Source organism: Gracilinanus agilis, chromosome 3 (genome assembly GCF_016433145.1).
Source record: "Gracilinanus agilis isolate LMUSP501 chromosome 3, AgileGrace, whole genome shotgun sequence".
NCBI lineage: Eukaryota > Metazoa > Chordata > Mammalia > Didelphimorphia > Didelphidae > Gracilinanus > Gracilinanus agilis.
In genome coordinates, this window is record NC_058132.1 from 400575941 (window position 1) to 400597714 (window position 21774).

Here is a 21774-nt window from a genome sequence, read left to right on the forward strand (position 1 = left end):
ATACTGTCCTTGCTCTCAAGGAGTTTACAGTCTAATTGGGAAAAATAATATATAAAACAAGTTCAAAGGTGGGAAGGGGAAAGGAGAAGGTACCTGAGGAGGGGCATGATATAAAAAGTCAAGAGAATCAGGAGGGGAATCAGGAAGAGAATGAAGACATGGCTAATCTGGGTTCTTTCCTTAAAAATGGAGGTTCTGGGAGAAATTAGTCAGTTAGAGGAAGGGGCCACAGGAGCAGAGTGTACTTCTAGGGTGAAGAGATTGCTGTAGCATGATAGAGAAAATCGAGAGTAGAGCCAGGAAGGAATGAAGGAAACAATCCAGAGGGGGTTTGTGAGCTGTAACAGGGTACCCCTAGAACCCAAGGTGGTAGCTCCCTTCCATAGACCCAATCTGCAAACCTGTTGGTGTTGAGTCAGGGGAATAACCAGTGATGGGTTTGGGTGTGTGTCACACTTACAAAGTCATGTCTCAGGACATGCAGCCTTATACATAAGGCATTTCTTAAGGACCAGAGGATAGGAAGTTTGGGTTATAGTTTTCTTCATAACTCTTACCTGTTAGGTTTCTTTCACTCAGTTGGAGGTTTTAATAAAATGTGACTGATCAAACTAACTTATCTCCTAGGCATGTTGTGAGGAATGATTAATTAATGATGATTCTAAAATGATGTGAGAATGAAGTATCTTAGATGAATGCCAAAAGGTCAGGATAATTAAAAAGAAATGCATAAATTACCTTAGCTGGATTCCAAGGGCTCCTCAGTATACAATACTAAAGCAGAGATAATTGTGTTCATGTTTTTATTCTTTGGTGCCTCAGACATTTTTATTTGTGTTCCATGGAGAGACATCGGCAGAATGATGCATGCTATTTCAATGAATAATTAAGTAATGAATAATGAAGTAAATAGAATGGCAAACCCTGTCCAAAAGTAGATCTGTAAGGGATTCGTAAGGGATCCATTATGATTACCTATCTATTATCTATTATTATCTATATATTATACTATCATCATCATTTATTAAAGTCTTTCTCTGATGCTTCATCTGAAGTAAAGATGATCCTGGCTTTTTTCTTTTTTTTTTTTTTTTTAAATTTCTATTAATACCTTCTCTTTTTCCATCATAGTCTTTTCCCAAATTAAACCCTCCCACACAACAAAGAAAAATAGTAAAAACCAATCACAGTATAGTTTGATAGAATATTTCACATTGAGTCCTCCAATGTCCATCTCTCTACAAGAAAGGGAAGTTGTGTCTTATCACCTTTTCTCAGTCCAAGATTTGCTCCTGGGATTTTTTTTTTAGTACATAATTATATTTTGTTATAACTCAAGCAGAAATAATTAATTAAATAGTCAAAGTATTTCATTGAGATCGAACAGCAATGGAAATAGCAAAGGAAATTCAAGTAATGAAATTATTTTCAGCCTCTTATTTTCTTTTTTTAAAACATTTATTAATATTTATTTTTTTGAAAAGTTAAGATGGTTACATAATTCATGTTCTTACTTTCCCCTTCACCCCCCACCCCAACTTCCCCCTCCCCTCCATGGCAGATGTGTATTTCCACTGGTTTTAACATGTGTCATTGATCAAGACCAATTTCCAAATTGTTGATAGTTGCATTGGTGTGGTAGTTTCGAGTCTACATCCTCAATCATGTCCACCCCGACCCATGTGTTCAAACAGTTGTTTTTCTTCTGTTTCCACTTCTGTAGTTCTTCCTCTGAATGTGGGGTAGCATCTTTACCATAAGTCCCTCAGAATTGTCCTGGGTCATTGCATTGCTGCTGGTACAGAAGTCCATTACCTTCTATTTTACCACAGTGTATCAGTCTCTGTGTACTTGCTCCTGGGATCTTAAAGGCTATAAACAATACGAAAAATGTTCTGTTAGGTTCTACCAGGTTTCATGAACAGACCCAGTGATATAATATGCCAGTCATTTCAGGGTCAGTCTAGTTAGGCTCAGAAATGCTAGTCCCTTATGAGAAAGAAAACTAGCCACATTCAGAGGAAGAACTGTGGGAGGAGAAACACAGAAGAAAAACAACTGCTTGAACACATGGGCTGAGGGGGATATTATTGGGGATGTAGACACGAAACGATAACTCTAGTCCAACTATCAATAATATGGAATTAGGTCTTGATCAATGATACGTGTAAAACCCAGTGGAATTGCGCATCGGCTAAAGGGGTTAGGTGGGTTTGGGGGAGAGGGAAAGAACATGAAGCATGTAAATATGGGAAAATATTCAAAATAAAAATTAAAGAAACTTGGGGAAAAAAGAGAAATGCTGGTCCTCAGAATATTTATTCTCTAATGGCAATTATTTGGGGCCTCTGCAATTGATGAATCTATCTCATGTGGAAGTCTTATGGGGTAACTCTTATGGGTAACTTAAATATTATTAGGTTTAGAGAAAGGGGAGGAGGACTGACTGGACAGGGATAACAGACTAGAGGCAGAGGGAGCAATATCAGTAGAGGGAATACCCACACAGAACCCTGAAATATTGAACCACTGTCATTACAGAAAGCCTCAAGAATCTCTCTGTACTTGTCTCTAAGCCAGATACATCACAAAGGAGGGTAAACATGGTTCCTGACTTCTAGGTGCTTGTCATCTAAGGCATTTTCATATCTTGTTAGACAGAAAGAAATCTTATAAATGTTTAGCCTAACCCTCTTGTTTTATAGAAGAAACAGACCATGAAAAGGAAACGAGTTACCTAACATCACACATTTGGATCCTGATTCTGGTTAGGTTTGGAATCTGTCGCTGAAACATAAATAGCTTATGCAAATGACATGAGCCCTTCCTACACATCCCTGGAAGGTGAACTGATATATATGAATAAAAGCAGCTAGAATGACTAGTAAATCCATAATGTATAATCACTAGGCATAAATAATTAATTAAAAAGCATTCATTAAGCATTCAACTAGGTGACAGGCAATTGTGCCAATTCCTGGAGAACCACAGAGAAAGTAAAAAACCAATTTCTGGCCTCAGCAAGCTTACATTCTAATGAAGAAATAAATTATTCTAATCAATAAGATGTGCATTCTTATTTTTCTTTTCTAATTGATATTTCTGTACTCAAATGGAATTTTTCTTACTCCAAATCGCTGCTTTTGGAAAGCCAGTCAGGGTAGCTTATTTACATTGGAATATAAACAAGTGCAGACCCAAGGGAAGATGAAGCTTATGAAGTGGGCTTGGGAAAGGGCTTGGGACCCTCAAAGCCAGTGTCCAGCCCTGGGCAGTTCCCATTTGAATATGGGCAACACGATATTTCTGGATCCAGACAAGCTAAGATAATTATGTGGAGTGCTATATACATGTTAGCTATAATTATTACCTGTGTACATACATTATTTTATCCTTTTTTATATCAGAAATTGTTGGTAAATAAGATTTTTAAGTGTGAGTCTCTTTCCTTTGAATCTATAAATGAAACATTAAGAGAATCTTAAATATGATCTGGGTTTGAAATCAGAAACTTTAACTTCTTTTAAAAAAAAAAATCCTTACCTTCTGTCTTAGAATCATTTGGTTCCAAGGCAGAAGAGCAGTAAGGGCTAGGCAATGAGGGTTAAATGACTTGCTCAGGGTCACACATCTGGGAAGTGTCTAAGGTCAGATTTGAGCCCAGGATCTCCCATCTCTAGGCCTGGCTCTCAAGCCACTGAGCTACCCAGCTGCTCCCAATACTTAAACTTCTAATTCATTCAATCAATACCTTTTGGGACAGTGCAGCTATGACAAGACCACTGGCATTAGAGTCAGAAGAACTAGGATAATCTCTGCTCTGATGTTGGCTAGTTAAGTAACAATCAGTAAACTACTTGACTTCTATGAATTATAGTTTGGGTTTTTTTTTTAATCTAAAAACTGGGAATAATAATAATTGACTCATTTATTTCATAGGATTTTTGGGAGGAAAGTGCTTTAAAATTCTAAGAGGATAAGATCTTTTGTTATTGTTATTACCATCATGTTAGTTCCTGCTTTGTGTTTAGAACACTATAGGATGCAAAAGTAAAATAACAAGGAATCTTGCCCTTAGGGAAATTATAATGTAGTTCAGGGACAGACACAAAACAATAATGATAGCTAGGAATAATGTCTTTAATATATTCCAGACATTGTGTTAAGCACATTATAAATGTGATCTCATTTGATCTTTACAACACCCTGGGAGGTTGGTGCTATTTTTTTCGCCCACTTTACAACAGAGGAAACTGAAGCAGAGTTTAAGTGACTTGTCCAAGGTCACATAGCTAAGGCTAGATCACTTGAAGCAGAATCAGAGGGCCTTTTTTGAAGAAATAAAATTGAACCAGACACTTAAGTTCCTAAGGTCTCTTTGGATAGGGTATAAAATTTAACATTTATTTTAATACTATTTTTTTAAGGTTTAATCAAACTGACATGGGTTTAATACTCTCCTACTCTAAGTCCAGACTCATACTAGTGTATGAGAGGAGTGTATAGGGTATTCATGAAGGACTAGCACCTCTGTTGTGAGGACTTGCTAAATCCTTTTCAAGGCTGCTCTTCCATCCTTCCCCTCCTACTTCCTCATAAGATAAAATAAAGTTCTATACCCAATTGACTGTATATGTTATTCCCTCTTTGAACCAATTCTGATGAGACCAAGGTTCAACACTACCAGTTACTCTTCTCGCCCCCATCTTCTCCTCTACTATAAAAGTTCTTTTGGATATCTTTTATTTGAAATAATTTACTCCATTCTATCTATCCCTTCTGCCTCCTCTCTGTGCATTCTTCTTTCTTACCCCTTAATTTTATTTTTTGTTTATCATCCCATCATAGTAAACTCACACTTATGCCTTCTGTCTATGTATGTCCCTCATTAGGGTCCTAGTAATGATAAAGTTCTTAGAAGTGTGAAAGGAAATTCTTGGTTCTCTTTGTCTATTCTGAGTTTACACTTGTGAAAAGGGAATCCTTTATTCGCTTTGCCTAGTTGGAGTTAAAATTTTGGTTAACAATAACTTAAGTCCCCTACTTAGTACCTCACTAGATTGTGAGGACAGATTAACTCTCCTTTTGTTTACCTTTTGATTGAATCAACACAAATTTGAATTTGTTGGAGGAACTCAAAAACCATTTAGTGAATTCACAACCTACTTAGTGCTAGGTGAGAAGCCAGTAAGATACTTGGAGAGTTTCACCCTTTTTTCTAACTCAAACAGTCAGAAACTTTTGAATTCTTTTAAGAGTTCACACACTCAGAAATGTGTGAATCCTGGAAGGATAGTTAATACCTTTAGAGATGAGAAGTCCATCCCACAGACACTGCTCCTAGGCAGTGCTAGACAATTTGGAAACTGTGATTGGCCCTTGTGAAAAGGGGCAGGGACAGGAAACCACCATAAAATTCACAAAATCCTTAGGCGGAGGCAGTCTGGTGAAGTTGAGTCTTGTGGAGTATCTCCTGGAGATAGTCTTCAAGGGAACTTCACTGGACTCTGCAGCTTAGATCTTGGCATCAACTTAGATTCTGACTCCTGGACTACTTTGTTGGATGAGTGAAAAGGGCTGACTACTTTCCTAGTTTTCTAAGATATTAGCTTCCATCTTGGAGGAGGCCTTGTGGCTGAGGACTAGTATAGGTATTTTCTCTAACCTCTCTCATACTTCTCTGCTTTATTGTTTCCCCTCTATTTTGTAAATAATCTTCTGACTTGAGATATAATAACTTCAGTGACCACATTATTTCACATAATTTAAGCCCAACCACTAAATTTAACCTTTACAGAAGTTACAAGTATTATCTCTTGTAAGAATGTAAAGAGTTTAACCTTATTCAATCCCTTCTGATTTCTTTTTCCTCTTTACCTTTTTTGGCTTCTCTTGAGTCTTATATTTGAAAGTCAAAATTTCTTTCTTTCTTTTTTAAATTAAATTAAAAATTTTACCCAAATTATATGTAAAAATAGTTTCCAACATTATAAAAATAATTTCGAGTCTTGAATTTATCTCCCTCTCACCTCCCAACCCCTCGCTGAGTTGGTAAGCAATCAGATATAGATTTTATACGTGCAATCATGTAAAACACTTTTCCATGTTAATCCTTTTTTTTTGGGGGGGGAACATAAACAAAAAACATTTAATAAAGAAAATGAAAAAACTTTGCTCTGGTCTGGATTCAGACTCTATCAATTCTTTCTCTGGAACTGGATGGCCTTTTTAATCCTGAGTCCTTTGGGATTGTTTTAGATCATTGGATTGCTTACAACAGCTAAGTTATTCACAGTTGTTCATTGTAAAGCATTCCTGTCACTTTATACAATGTTGTCCTGGTCCTATTTACTTTACTCTGTCTCAGTTTATGTAAGTCTTTCCAAGTTTTTCTGAACTCCCCTTGATTACCATTTCCTATACCACAATAGTATTCCATTACAATCATATACTATTACTTAGTCATTCCCAAATTGATGGATATCCTCTCATCTTCTAATTTTTTGCCCCTACAAAAATATGGGCAAAAAATAGACATCGAATTTTCAATTCAGCTCTAGTCTTTTCATTAGGAATGCATGAATGCCTTCCTATTTAATTAAAAATCCATTTTCCTCTATAGGATTTTATTCAATTTTGCGGATTAAGTGATTCTTAGTTGTAATCCTAGCTCCTTTGCTCAATGGCAGTGATGGGCAAACTACGGCCTGAGGGCCAGATGAAGCCCCCTGAAATGTTCTATCTTGCCAAGCAACATTATTCCTAATCTGAGGAATACAATGAGTAGGATACAGTACAATGAAACTTTGAAAGTTGCCTTAGAAACAGACTGACAGATGAGCATTTCCTTTCCTTTGGCCCCTCTTTAAAAAGTTTACCCATCATTGCTCTATGGAATATCATATTCTAATGTGTAAATGGAATTATCCTCTTTTGTTTATTTTAATTTAATCAGTCAAGAACTTGGAATGCCTTTCCTTTCACACTTAGTCAAACACTTGAAGAAATTTTTATTAGAAAAAGAAGTTCACATCCTCAAAGACCAGAAGTGGATCCCATAAGCATTGCCCCACCCCTTTCTTTCCCCCCACCCCCACCCTGGGCAGTGCCAGGCAAATTAAGAAACTATGATTGGTTCCTGAGATGTGATAGATAAACCCACAGTGAATGGAAGTAGAAAACAGAGAGACAGGAAGTGATGTGGAAAAGGTCTATAAAAGTCAAGACCAGAGAGTTGAACAGGGACTTCTGTGTTGGAGGAGATTCTGCTGTGTTGGTGGCTCTTGCTGAAAGAGGGATTTCATATTGGACATTCTTATGGAAAGAAGGATTATACATGTGAGATTCTTGCTGAAGAGACTATCATGACTCCTGGCTGGAGTTTGGGATCTCAGGGGGCCTTTGCTAGAGTTGAGCTGTATTTCACTGGATCGGCAATTGTAGCACTTAGTATTTAGTAAGGCAATATTTCCTACCTCCTTCCTACATTTCCCTCTCTTTACTATCTCTACCTTGCTGTAATAAAGCTACTAAAGCTACTAATAACCTCATGACTTAAGAGTTAATTTTTATAAAGGGCAACCACAACAATTTTAAAAAATTCTTATATTTGTCAAACCAATTTAATTCTTACACTAGGTCTTCCATTTCTTTAATGTAGAAGCTCCTAAATCTTGTATTATCCTTATTATGGTCCCATGATATTTGAATTGTTTCTTTCTTGCTGCTTGCAATATTTTCTCATTGACCTGAGAGCTCTGGAATTTGGCTATAATGTTTCTGGGACTTTTCATTTTGGAATTTCTTTTGGGAAGTGATAATCAGTGGAGCCTTTCAATTTCTATTTTACTTTCTTATTCTGGGATATCAAGGCAGTTTTCTTTTATAATTTCTTGAAATATGATGTCTAGGTTCTTTTTTTAAAAACTTGGCTTTCAGGTAGTCTAATAATTCTTAAATTATCTTTCCTGTATCTATTTTTCAGGCCAGTTGTTTTATCAATGAGATATTTCACATTTTCTTCGTTCTTTTGATTTCACTATGTTGTTTCTTGATGTCTCATGAAGTCATTAGTTTCCATTTACCCAATTCTATTTTTTTTAACATTATTTTATTTTTTAAAATATTTTTCTTGGTTACATGATTCATGTTCTCTCCCTCCCCCTTCCCAGAGCTGACAAGTAATTCCACTGCATTATATATGTATTATCACTCAAAATCTATGTCCACATTATTCATTTTTGTAATAGAGTAATCTTTTAAAAACAAAACTCCAAATCCTATACCCATATAAACAAGTGAAAAATCATGTTTTTCTTCTGCATTTCTACTCCCACAGTTCTTTCTCTAGATGTGGATAGTGTTCTTTCTCATAAGTCCTTTGGGATTGTCCTGAGTCATTGCATTGCTATTAGTAGCAAAGTCTATTACATTTGATTGTCCCATAATGTTTCAGTCACTATGCATAATGTTCTCCTGGCTCTGCTGATTTCACTCTACATCAATCCTGTAGATCTCTCCAGTTCTTATAGAAATCAAGCAATTCACCATTCCTTATAGCACAATAATATTCCATCACCCTCATACACCACAATTTATTCAGCCATTCCACAATCAAGGGACAACTCCTCATTTTACAGTTTTTTTGCCACCACAAAAAGTGCAGCTATACATATTTTTATACAAATAGATCCTTTCCCATTTCCCCCACAATTCTATTTTTAAGAAATTATTTTCTTCAGAGAGGTTTGTATCTCCTTTTCCATTTGGCCAATCCTACTTTTTAAGAAGGTCTTTTCTTCAGTGGATTTCTGTATATCTTTTTTCATTTGTCCAATTCTGCTTTCTAAGGAATTTTTCCCTTCAGTGCATTTTTGTGTCTCTTCTACCATTTTGTCTAGTCTGTTTTTTAAGGTATTATTTCCTTTGATAATTTTTATGAAAAAAATTTACCAAGCTGTTGATTTTTTTCTTTCTTTTTTATAAAACCCTTATATTCTGTTCTATAATCTATACTTAATATTGGTTCCAAGAAAGAAGAATGGTAAGGGTTAGGAAATTGGTGTTAAGTGATTTGTTCAGGGTCATACAGATAGGAAGTGTTTGCAGCTAGATTTGATACAGGTTCTGTTGGTTCCAGGTCTGGCTCTCTAGCCACAGTATCACTTAGCTCTCAACTCTTTTTTCATGATTTTCTTGCATCACTCTCACTTCTTTTCCCAATTTTCCCTCTTCTTTCTTTATTTGATTTTAAAATCTTGTCTGAGCTCTTCTTTTTTGAGCCTCAAATCAATTTAGATTTTTTCCTTCAAGGATTTACATGTAGCTACTTTGTGTTTTGATCTTCCCTTTCACCATAATAATTTTTTGTGGTCAGGCTCCTTCTTTTTGTTGTTTGCTCATTTTTCCAGCCTATTGCTTGATTCTTCACTTTTATGTTAAAGTTGGACTCTGTTCCCAGGGTGGAGAGGACACTGCCCCAAATTTCAGGTTGTTTTGTGCTGCTGTTTTCAGAGCTATTTCTTGGGGTCTTTAAATTTTCAGTTTCTTTAGGATGGCATGTCTAAGGAGAGGTGATCACTTCTCTCCTGGTTTATTTTCTGGTCTCTGAGAGGCCATGCTGGCTCTTTTCCATTCTGGTACTATGCTCAGGGTACTATGTTACTGCTACTTCTCAGTCTGGGACTGCAACTGAGAACTGCATATAGGCAATGCAAAAAAGTCCTGAATTCAGTGCCAGTAAAGGGTGACCCCTGTAATAGCCTTCTGACCAGTAATCTGATATATCTATTGGCTGAGAGCTCCAAAAGCCACCACTACAGAAAATTCAGTAGCCCCCTAAGACCTGGTGCTGAACAGTATTCCACTCTCACCCCAATGAGACAAATCTTTCCTGCTGACCTAAGTCCTCTTGGGATAGAAACTTGTTTCACCTCTTCCTTTTGTCAATTCTACTGCTACAAAATTTGCTTTAAAGCATTATTTTCACATTGTTTAGAGGTAATTTGGGAAAGTTCAAGTAAGTCCCTGCCTTTACTCTACTATCTTAGCTCAACCTTCTCCTCAATTTACCTTTATTAATTTCCATCCTTTCATGGGGCATGAACCAGAGAGATTTTGGTAGAGATAATCCTCCAAACGATATCTGGATCCTTGTGTCAGGAGAGATACTCTGACAGCAGGGTTATATATATTGACTTTGTGTGTAACCAGAATTCATTGAGGGAAGAGATCAATTTAAGATGGGATAATTGGGAAAGGCTTCCTGGAGGAAATGAGACTTATTTTGAGCCTTGACTTAAACTTAATCACTACCTTCACCACAAATGATAATAAAGAAATCTTTTGGACTGGGGCTAAATCTTAATGATATATTTATCCCTTAGCATGACGCTGATTCTCTAGAAATGCAAAACACCAATAGTGGTGGAAGAACAGAAACAATAAAGCATTAGTTTTCATTTTTAAAGGTTATAATGCAATGGAAATACCATCCACTGGGCAAGACTGCTTGAATTTAGATAATTATTATTTTCGTGGTGAAAAATCCAAATTGGCATACCATCTGGTTTTGATCTTCTTTATATTCTACATAACTAAAATTTATTGGGAATGGAATGGAGAGAGAAAGTGTGCTTTTCTGCTTTAACTGATAGGATAAAATAATAACTACAAAAACTGGAATTTTTAGTATGGTAGAATGTTCAAATAATGTTTTTAAACATCCAGACCTTGGATATAAGAAGGTTACCCAGAAAACCACATTTGCACATGTCTCTCAAGTGCCTGTCTTTTGATTATCTAGACAGGGAAATTTTCCATTCTGTCAAGTAGTTTTTCCAATTAGGACATAATGGAAAATATGTACTGATACTGAGATATCAGAAGAAATTCTTAAAGAAAGATTTAGGAATTTCTGGATACATCATGCCTTTTTGAGACTTGACAAGAGATTTTGGGTGAAATAGCTGGCTTTACTCATCTCACAGTTAATGAAAGTAAGGGTGAAGATAGGAAATCTCTTCTGATAGGCATTTTGTTAAAATGGAGAAATTGAATTCTTAGAAGTAAAGTAATATGTTAATTGAGTGGCCTACATAGAAATGTTCCTCAGTTAGGAAAAAGCATACCTAGTCCAGAGTATTGAGGTAGCAGAATTTTGAGAGGCTTATTGATCTTTTTTTTTTTCTTTAGAATATTTTCCCATGGTTACATGATTCATCATCCTCCCTTTCCTGCCCCTTCTTGAATCTGACAAGCCAGTTCCACTGGGTTCTACATGTATCATTATTCAAAATCTATTTCTGTGTTATTCATATCTTCAGTAGAGCAATCCTTTAACATCAAAACTCCAATCATATCCCTGTCACACTATGTGATCGATCACATATTTTTTAATTTTTATTTTAACATATTTTTAATTTTTAAAATTTATTTAATATTTAATTTAAATTAAAAATTTTTTAATGCATTTCCATTTCCACAGTTCTTTCTCTGGATGTAGATAGTGTTCTTTCTCCAAAGTTCTTCTGGATTGTCCTGGGTCATTGCTGCTAGTAGAGAAGTCCATTACATTTGATTGTGTATCAGTCTCTGTGTACAATGTTCTTCTGGTTCTGCTCTTTTGCTCTGCACCAATTCTTGGAGGTTATTCCAGTTCACATTTGGAGGTTACTCCAGTTCTTTATTTCTTTCAGCACAAAAATATTCCATTATCAACATATACCACAATTCATTGAGCCATTCCCTAATAGATGGACATCTCTTCATTTTCCAATTTTTTGCTACCACAAAGAGCATGGCTATAAATATTTTTGTACAAGTCTTTTTCCTTATTATTTCTTTGGGGTATAAATCCAGCAGTGTTATGACTGGGTCAAAGGAGAGGCATTCTTTTAAAGCCCTTTGGGCATAATTCCAAATTGCCCTCCAGAATGGTTGGACCAATTCACAACTCCACCAGCAGTGTATTAGAGTCCCAATTTTATCACATCTCCTCCAACATTTATCACTTTCCTCTACTGCCATATTGGCCAGTCTGCTAGGTATAAGATGGTACCTTAGAGTTGTTTTAATTTATGTTTCTCTAATCATGAAGGATTTAGAACACTTTTTCATGTGCTTATTTGTAGTTTTGATTTCATCATGTGAAAACTGCTTATTCATGTCCCTTGACCATTTGTTGATTGGGGAATGGCTTGATTTTTTGTAAATTTGACTTAGTTCCTTATATATTTGGGAGATTAAACCTTTGTCAGAGAGTTTTGTTATAAAAATATTTTCCCAGTTTGTTGCTTTCCTTCTAATTTTGGTAGACCTATTCATCTTTTGACAAATTGCACTTGTATTCTTCTTGCTATTGATTATAAGATGTTACCACCAAGATAGTTATTCACTAGGAAGTGAATCCCACGGTTACCCTTGAAGTTTGTACATATACTATGGGCAGAAGAGCTGACTAAGTACTGTCTGACACTTAGTGTGTGTTTATTGACAAGTCACTTAAACTCTTTGAGACTCAGTTACACTATTCTCTCCTGGTTCTCCTCCTACTCGTCTCAATCTCTTTTGCTCATTCATGTTTGCCTGCTAATTATGGGTGTCCCACAGAGGTTCTGTCTTTGTTTATACATAGTTATTTGCATCTTGTCTCCATCATTAAACCTAGAGCTCCTTGAGCCATGCAATAGTTGCTTAATAAAAGTTTATGGATTAACTAATTTGTTGGATGAAAGGGTTTGTTTAGATGACTTCTGAGGTTCCTCTACTGCTCTAAACTGTTGACCCTGTGATCTAGTAATTTTAAAACAAGGAAGTCTACAAAGAAATCAAAAGGCATTCTACTAGGGAGGTCAGTGAAATGACTAAAATATTTTTTTACTTTTTAAAAAATTATCATTTCAAGAAACATCAACAAATATGAATATCTCCATTTAAAAAACAAAACAAGGGGATTGTATTTGAAACCAGTCATGACTATTTTGTATAGATATAAAAGTTTATATTACATTTATCATGAGTTCTTACTTACACTAGTCTGCTTATCTATGCTCCTTTCTGGACTGCCTTTTTTTTTTTTTTTTTTTTTTTTTTTTTTAAATCCTTACCTTCCATCTTGGAATCAATACTCTGTATTGGTTCCAAGCTAGAAGAGTGGTAAGAGTTAGGCAATGGGAGTTGTGACTTGCCCAGGGTCACACAGCTAGGAAGTGTCTGAGGCCAGATCTGAACCCAGAATGTCCCATCTCTGGGCCTGACTCTCAATCCACTGAGCCACCCAGCTGCCCTCACCATGGACTGCCCTTTTCCTTGCAGCCTACTCTTTTCTTATTTGGGGGAGGGATCGCTATCATTATTCTCCCCCACATAACTCTCCCCATCTACCACCCACTAAATAGTTCTCTCTAATTAGTCAAGTTTGAAACAGACTTTTCTGCTAATTCAAGTTTGAGATTGTAATGAAATGACACACTCATGAAACATCTGAGTTAACAAAAGGAAGTTTACTGAGTCACAGCAGGGAAAGTATATTCAGCAAGGATATAGCACTGATCCAGTTAGAAGCAGCTTCCCTGCCTTTGTGTTGCCCATAATGGTCTGCAGTTAGTTTGGAGTAAGGGCCAACAGGAAGCTAACCCGAGAGATTGAGCTTTTAGTCTCCTGGGCCAATTAAGCCTTGTTGACAGATTCAGTACCTTTTAATGGAAAACTAGCCCACACTGTACAGGGTACAAACTTTGCATGTTGCTCCTACCGTACTTTCCTTGTAACAATAAGGTATAGTCAATAAAGACAAATCTATGCATTGACCATGTTTAAAAATATAAGTCTCATTTGTAAATACTAATCCATTTCTCTCTGCAAAGAGGTAGGATGTAATTTATCATTCTTCTGAAATTGTGGCTAGTGATTACACTAATTATAGTTATTCTTTGGGAATTTTTTTTATTAGATTGAATAAATTTTTCTCCCATTTCTACTCAGTTCATGTGTAAAGCAGTTCATATGTTTTCTCTAATTTCTAGGAAATCATCCCTTTCATCATTTCTTATGGGTCAGTAATAATCCATTATATTGATATACCATAATTTGTTTAGCCATTCCCCAACAGATGACCATACACTTTGTTTCCAGTTCTTTGCCATAACAAAAAATTCTGCCTTTATTAATGGCATCAAGAGGTTAAAGGATATAAATAGATGGATGACACATGGGGTACACTGTAGATGAAAGTTTTGTACCTGATTGATTAGATCCACCAGTAACAGACTTGCATTCCATACACATTTCAACATTATTATGTCCCATTTTTGTTCTCTTTTTCTAATCTGATGGGTATTGTGAGAACTTATTTTTTATGTACTGTATTAATTTCAATGTACAAAGTCCCCAATCAATTTCCGTGTCTGGATCCTGGATTGAAGGGGCTTTCTCCTATAGGGTACCAGGTAACAGTATGAGGTAGAATGTCACAGCTGTTTTAAGTGATATTTATCTTATTATTAATAATTTATAACCTTTTTTGCATTTTTTGCTAGTTTGCCTTTCTTCTTTTAAGAACTATCTTTTCATATCATATATTGCTTTTTATATATTTGCATCAATTCCTCCATTTTTTGTAGAGCAGACCTTTATTAGAAAAGTTTGCTGCAAAGATTTTTCACCTAATTATCTTCTTTCTAATTCTAACACATTTATTTTGTTTGTGCAAAACTTTTTAAATTTTAATTTCACATACTCAAAACAATACATTTTATGATACCCATTGTTTGGTCAAGAATTCTACCCTATTCATAGTTATGGAAAGTATTTCCTTCTTTGTTATTCTAATTTTTTTATGATGTAACATTTTATATCTAGATCACATGCACATTTTGATGGATATGTACCTTAATGTATAGTATGGTGTGAGATTTTTATCTAAACCTAATTTCTGACAGAATGCTTTCAAATTTTCCTAGTAGTTTGTCTGTTAGTGAGTCCTTATCCTTGAAGTTGGTCTTAGGTTATTGAACATTATGCTACCCTAGGCAATTGCTTCAGGATCTTGAATGACTAATCTGTTCCATTGATCAACTTTTATCTTTTAATGAGTACTAAATAATTTTGATGATTATTCCTAAGTTTCCTTTCTACTTTCCCCCAATTATTTTTGAAATCCTTAAATTTTTTTCCTCCAGAGGAATTTTGTTATTATTTGATATACTTCTTTAACCTTTTATCAGTTTGATTGGGATAGCACTGAATGTATGTTCATTTAAGATGAGTGTCATTTTTGTTATACAAAGTCCAACTTTAAATAATTAAATTTATTTAGGTCTATATTTAAGTTGAGAGTATCTTATAGCTGTATCAATACAATTCTCATTTGTCCTGATAGGTAATTCCCAGATTCTATATTTATAAATATTCTATATTTATTTTAAATGGAATTTCTCTTTCTAGATCTTCCTTTTGGGTTTTGTCTATAATATGCAGAAAGATTGATGATATATGTAGGTTTGTTTTATATCCTGGCCTTTTAGTTAAATCTAGGGTTATCTAAGTATAACATCATATTATCTGTGAAAAGCAGTAATTTTGTTTCTTCTTCACTTGTATTTTTTCCCTTTATTTCTTTTTCTTATTTTCTTCACATATCTAGCTATTATATAATTATATCAAGTAACAATGGTGACAATGGACATCCTTGCTTTATATCTGATCTTTTAAAAGATATCTAGTGTTTCTCCGTTACAAATAATGTCAGCTCTTGATTTCAGATAGATACTCTTATCATATAATGCAAAGGTACATTTATTACTATACTTTTTAGTATTTAATATAAGTATTTTATTTTGTCAAAGGCTTTGTCTGCATTTATTTATATAAGTATGTAATATTCATATATTATTATAATACACTATTATATTATTATAGTTTTAATAATTATATCATTGAATAACTTGATATCCACTATAATATAATTTTTATTACATTAATAAAATAAAAACAGTGTAGAAATCCTTTGCTCTACTGTCTTGCAATAGTTTTCAGACATGACTAACATGCCTGAGTGACAGTTCAGAATGGAAAAAAAGGTTAAAAATAATTCAGGTCTTGGGAAAGCCAGGATTAAAGGGAAGACATGGAAAGGATTATTAATGAAAGTCTACCTAGGAATCAGTGGATATGGGTAAAGTTGTAATCCTTTGTATCTGGTCAGAGGCAAATATTGGGGTATGAGTACTTTTCTGACTGCTGATAGGATTTTGCTGAGAAGAGAGACTAAGGAGTTGGAGCTCTATAGGCCAGGATGTTCCAATGGATTTTTTTCTGGCCCAAAAGGAAAAGTATAAATGACAAGGATCTAGCAAAGAGACAGAATTCTTTGCCTGGAGATTACTCATCTGGTTATCTTGAGCCAAAATGTAGAAAGTGTTCAAATAGCCAGAGAATGATCACCTATGACAAGTGTTCAGACACTGTAACACCCTTCCTCTACCTGATGAGGTCTCTTTACTCATTCTAGAAAGTTTTGGAAGAAAAGCATTCTCTTTCTCCCTGAGAAAAGAAGAAAATACTGTCCTTAACTTTGTCCTTGGATCTCATTTGGTTTCAGTCACGTCCAACTCTTCATGACCTCATTTGGGGTTTTCTTGGCTAAGATATTGGAATGGGTTGCCATGTCCTTCTGTAGCTAATTTGACAGATGAGGAAACTGAGGCAGATAGTTAAGGGACATTTGAACTCAGGTCTTCCTGACTCCAGGTCTGGTATTTTATCCACTGTTCCACTTACCTGCCCATTGGCTGTAGGATATAGAACAAAGAGAAGCCCACAGAGGAGAGTAAATATTCTGGGTATTTGGGGGTAAAAATACATAATTTGGTTTAGGAGTCTAGGTTTGAAAATTTTGCCATTGACTATTTGCTTATCTAAGTAATTCATATAAGAAAGATCATCCGGACCAGGATCTATTCTTGCTCCTGTGACTGACAGCTTGGACTCCTTTTTCTTTCTTTTTTTTTTTTTTAAACCGTTACCTTCCATAATGAAGTCAACACTGTGTATTGGCTTCAAGGCAGAAGAGTGTTAAGGGTAGGCAATGGGGGTTAAGTGACTTGCCCAGGGTCACTCAGCTAGGAAGAGTCTGAGGCCAGATTTGAACCTAGGACCTCCCATCTCTAGGCCTGGCTCTCAATCCACTAAGCCACCCCGCTGCCCCCTGGACTCCTATTTTTTGCTGGTCTCTTGGGAGTCTTGTTTGGGGTTTGATTCCCAGTTCTGCCAAATTCCCTTATCCTTTAGTGTAGCCTTATTTTACTCATCTATAAAATAGTGGTAATAATAGCCACCCAACTTTTCACCAAGGGTTCATTGAGATATCCACAGTTTTGCTGTAAACAGCAAACATTATATGAATGTAAACAATTACTATTACATAAATATTTTAAAAATTACTGGGGAAAAATGAATTACAAGTTCTAAATCAGCCATGGAACAGATGAATTTCTGTAATATAATGTATTAATTGCCTACTTATACAGGGAAGGTCCTCAGTGGAACAAGCTAAGCTTATCCTGAAGCAGCTGCGTGGCTCAGTGGAGAGTACCAAGCCTGGCACTGGGAAATCCTGGGTTCAAATCTGGCCTCAGACATTTCCTAGCTGTGGAACCCTAGGCAAGTCACTTAACCCTCATTGCCTAGTCATTGCCCCTTTGTCTTAGAGTTATGACTAAGATAGAAATAAGGTTTTTTTGTGTTTTTTTTTTAAACTAAGCTTACCCCAACTGAAAAGAGTGACAATTTAAGTTATGAGTGGGAACTAGTGGGTGAACTTCAATAGGGCATTAAGGGGGAAAATCCCAAAGGAATTTCAAGGTAGAGCTGATAGAATTGACACCCACAATACTTAGTAGGATGGTTAGAAGGAGGCTGCTTTTATTGAGACTTCAGCTCCACAATTTAATATGTGCACATTGTAATAACAAAGTCTAGTGAACTGAGATCTGATAATTTGCCACACAGTGTGATCTCTAATTGCTTGAATAAGATTGCACAATGGAATAATTTCCTCCACAGTAAGAATGATTTCTCAGTGCCTGACTGATAATATCCTGTTTGAATGGAATGTAGTTTAAGACTGTGACTACAGAATGCCTGGTGTGATTTTTTTTTTCCTCCTCCTTACTTCTTTCAAAACTAAGCATTAGAAACAGGCCAGTGGTAGATAATAATAATAATAATAATATAACAACAGCTAGCATTTATATAGCACCTATTGTGTGCCAGGCACTGTGCTGATGCTTTATAACTATTACTGCATTTGATCCTCATAATAGCCTGGCAAGGTAGGGGCTATTATTATTACCATTTGACAGATGAAGAAACTAAAGCAATCAGAAATTGTGGCTTGCCCAAGGTCATGTAGCTAGTAAATGTTTGAAGTAGAATTTGAACTCGGGTCTTCCAGGTACCAGCACCAGGATTCTATTTACTGTGCCACTTAGCTCTTTGGATGGCAGAATCCTTTAGGATTGTTATTTTATACAGTTCTTTTTAATGGCCCAAAATCCTGATGTAAAATAGTGACTCATTAAACTTAAAGCTGACTGACTGTGCTTTATGAATGAATTTTTTGCATTCTTACTTTTGAAAAGATTATGCTATGAGAATAAAAAATAAAAATTTCCATAAAGCTACTGGGTAATGCAATCTCTTTATTTGAACAGGAGCAACTGAAGAATTGTTACTCTTAATGAGCTAATTTCATCCTTGTTATGTGCATCACTGGGTTCATAAAAGGTTTTCCTTTAGAAGTGAAAATGAAAGACAATTGTTAGTCACTATCCTGTAGTTTGTGAAAAATTCCTCTGATTTAGACTGGAATAGAGGTTCTGGCATCAGTTGGACTGGAGGATACCCAAGGTCTTTTGTAACTTTAATCAATCAATGAATAAATAAATATCTATTAAGTACCTGCTACATGACAGATACTATGTTAGGTATTAGGATAAAAAGACAGAAATAAAACTTTTCCTACCTTCAAAGAGTTTATATTCCATTGGGAGAAATAATAGATAGATAGATGGATGGATAGATGGATAGATAGATAGACAGATAGATAGATAGACGGATGATAGATAGATAGATAGATAGACAGACAGACAGATGGATAGATAGGAAGAGATCAATAGAGATAGATAGGTGGATGGATGGATGGATGGAGAGATAGATGAATGGATGTACAGATAGATGGATAGATAGATAAGTAGATAGATAGGTAGGTAGATAGATAGATAGATAGATAGATAGATAGATAGATAGATAGATAGATAGGAAGAGATCAATAGAGATAGATAGGTGGATGGATGGAGAGATACATAGATGATGGATAGATGGATAGATAGGAAGAGACAGAGATAGAGATAGATAGATAGATAGATAGATAGATAGATAGATAGATAGATAGACAGAAAGATAGACAGATGGATAGATAGGAAGAGATCGGTAGAGATAGATAGGTAGATGGATGGATGGATGGAGAGATAGATGAATGGGTGTACAGATAGATGGATAGATAGATAAGTAGATAGATAGATAGATAGATAGATAGATAGATAGATAGATAGATAGATAGAAAGAAAGAAAGAAAGAAAGAAAGAAAGAAAGAAAGAAAGAAAGAAAGAAAGAAAGAAAGAAAGAAAGAAAGAAAGAAAGAAGCAGAGGGGGTAATAATAAATATTAAACAATCATCTCTCCAGAAAAGGACACACTTTTAAATTTGATCTATATTATTAACACTTTCTTCAATTAAACTAATGATGTGCTCATGATTGGATTTAAGTGAGGCAGAGCTGTATAAAGTCATCAGCCTCACTTTCTCATCCAGAGTCATCAAGGTCTAGTGGCAAGATAAGTCAGAATGATTGAGGATGGCCTGGGATGTAGTTGATGACATGGCTTCTTTGATGTCTGACCAAACTCTGAGTTCCACAATGCCTGCTTTAGCCATCTTAATTGCAACTAGTAAGGGGCAAATAAGAGAGGTAGAAAGATGAATATACTAATAGAGTTTCAAGATATTCTGAGCCTTGTTATCACTCTCTTTTTGCCCTAGTCCACTTTATTCTTTCAGTTCCCATGTTGGGAGGTTTGATACTATAATTTTGACTAGACCCCATCCACAATTTCTCCAGACCCCTCTGTCTCTCCCTAAAGACCTGGACTAACACTGTGATTTTGTTCTTGGATTTTCCTGTCAGGACTTAATCTGGTGCATTTTCTTTATCTTTGCAGTATGGTTGTATTGAGTAGCTCAGCTGCACTTCTTCCTACAATCCTACCATCTTGGTTCTGCCTCATTAAAACTATCCCCTCCTCCCCCCACCAAAGTGAGAATCTCATAACATCATATTGGGAAAATGTTGAAATATTTCAGAAAAAAGGCAGAAAGAAAAAACCAAGAGGGCTAAAAGATGTCAGGTAATTTCAAAGCAACTCTCTTATTTTTCATAAGGAGAGCCCAAATTAATGTAGCACACATAATTGCTAATATTAAAAGGATATATTTTTTAAAAAGTGATTCCATTAAATTTGGATTAATAATAGAAAAAGTAAGGTTGTGTCCTATTCCAAGAAGACAAGACACAAATAAAAAGCATCTAACACTTTCCGCTGTGTCATGTTCCCAGATTTCAGTGTTAGAATTTGATTTTGTCTAATATCATTATTGTTACTCCTGATTTTAATGATTTTGCAGTAATGTGGTAAATTTAAAGTCCACTCCTCAAGGGGGCAGCTGGATGTCTCAGTGGATTGAGAGACTGGAGGTCTTAGGTTCAAATCTGACCTCAGACACTTCCTATATGTGTGATCCTGGGCAAGTCACTTAACCCCCATTGCCTAATCCTTACCACTCTTCTGCCTTAGAACCAATACCCAATACTGATTCCAAGATGGAAGGCAAGGATTTAAAAATAAATAAATAAAGGCCACTCTTCATTTTTTTAAATTTTTAAACATTTATTAATATTTATTTTTTAGAAAAGTTAACATGGTTACATAATTCATGCTCTTACTTTCCCCTTTACCCCCACCCCAGCTCCCCCCACCCCCATGGCCGATGCGCATTTCCCCTGGTTTTAACATGTGTCATTGATCAAGACCTATTTCCAAATTGTTGATCATTGCATTGGTGTGGTAGTTTCAAGTCTACATCCCCAATCATATCCACCTCAACCCATGTGTTAAACCAGTTGTTTTTCTTCTGTTTCCTCTCCTGCAGTTCTTCCTCTGAACGTGGGTAGCGTTCTTTTCCATAAATCCCTCAGATTGTCCTGGGTCATTGTATTGCTGCTAGCACAGAAGTCCATTACATTCTATTTTACCACAGTGTATTGGTCTCTGTGTACAATGTTCTTCTTCTGCTCCTTTCGCTCTGCATCTGTTCCCGGAGGTCTTTCCAGTTCACATGGAATCCCTCCAGTTTATTATTCCTTTTAGCACAATAGTATTCCATCACCAGCATATACCACAATTTGTTCAGCCATTCCCCAATTGAAGGGCATGACCTCATTTTCCAGTTTTTTGCCACCACAAAAAGCGTGGCTATAAATATTTTTGTACAAGTCTGTTTATCTATGATCTCTTTGGGGTACAAACCCAACAATGGTATGACTGGATTAAAGGGCAGGCATCACTCTTCATTTTTAATTTGTTCATATCTTTCTGCATTAACATTTCATTTTTTTAAGTTTTTTAAAATTTTAAACATTTATTAATATTCATTTT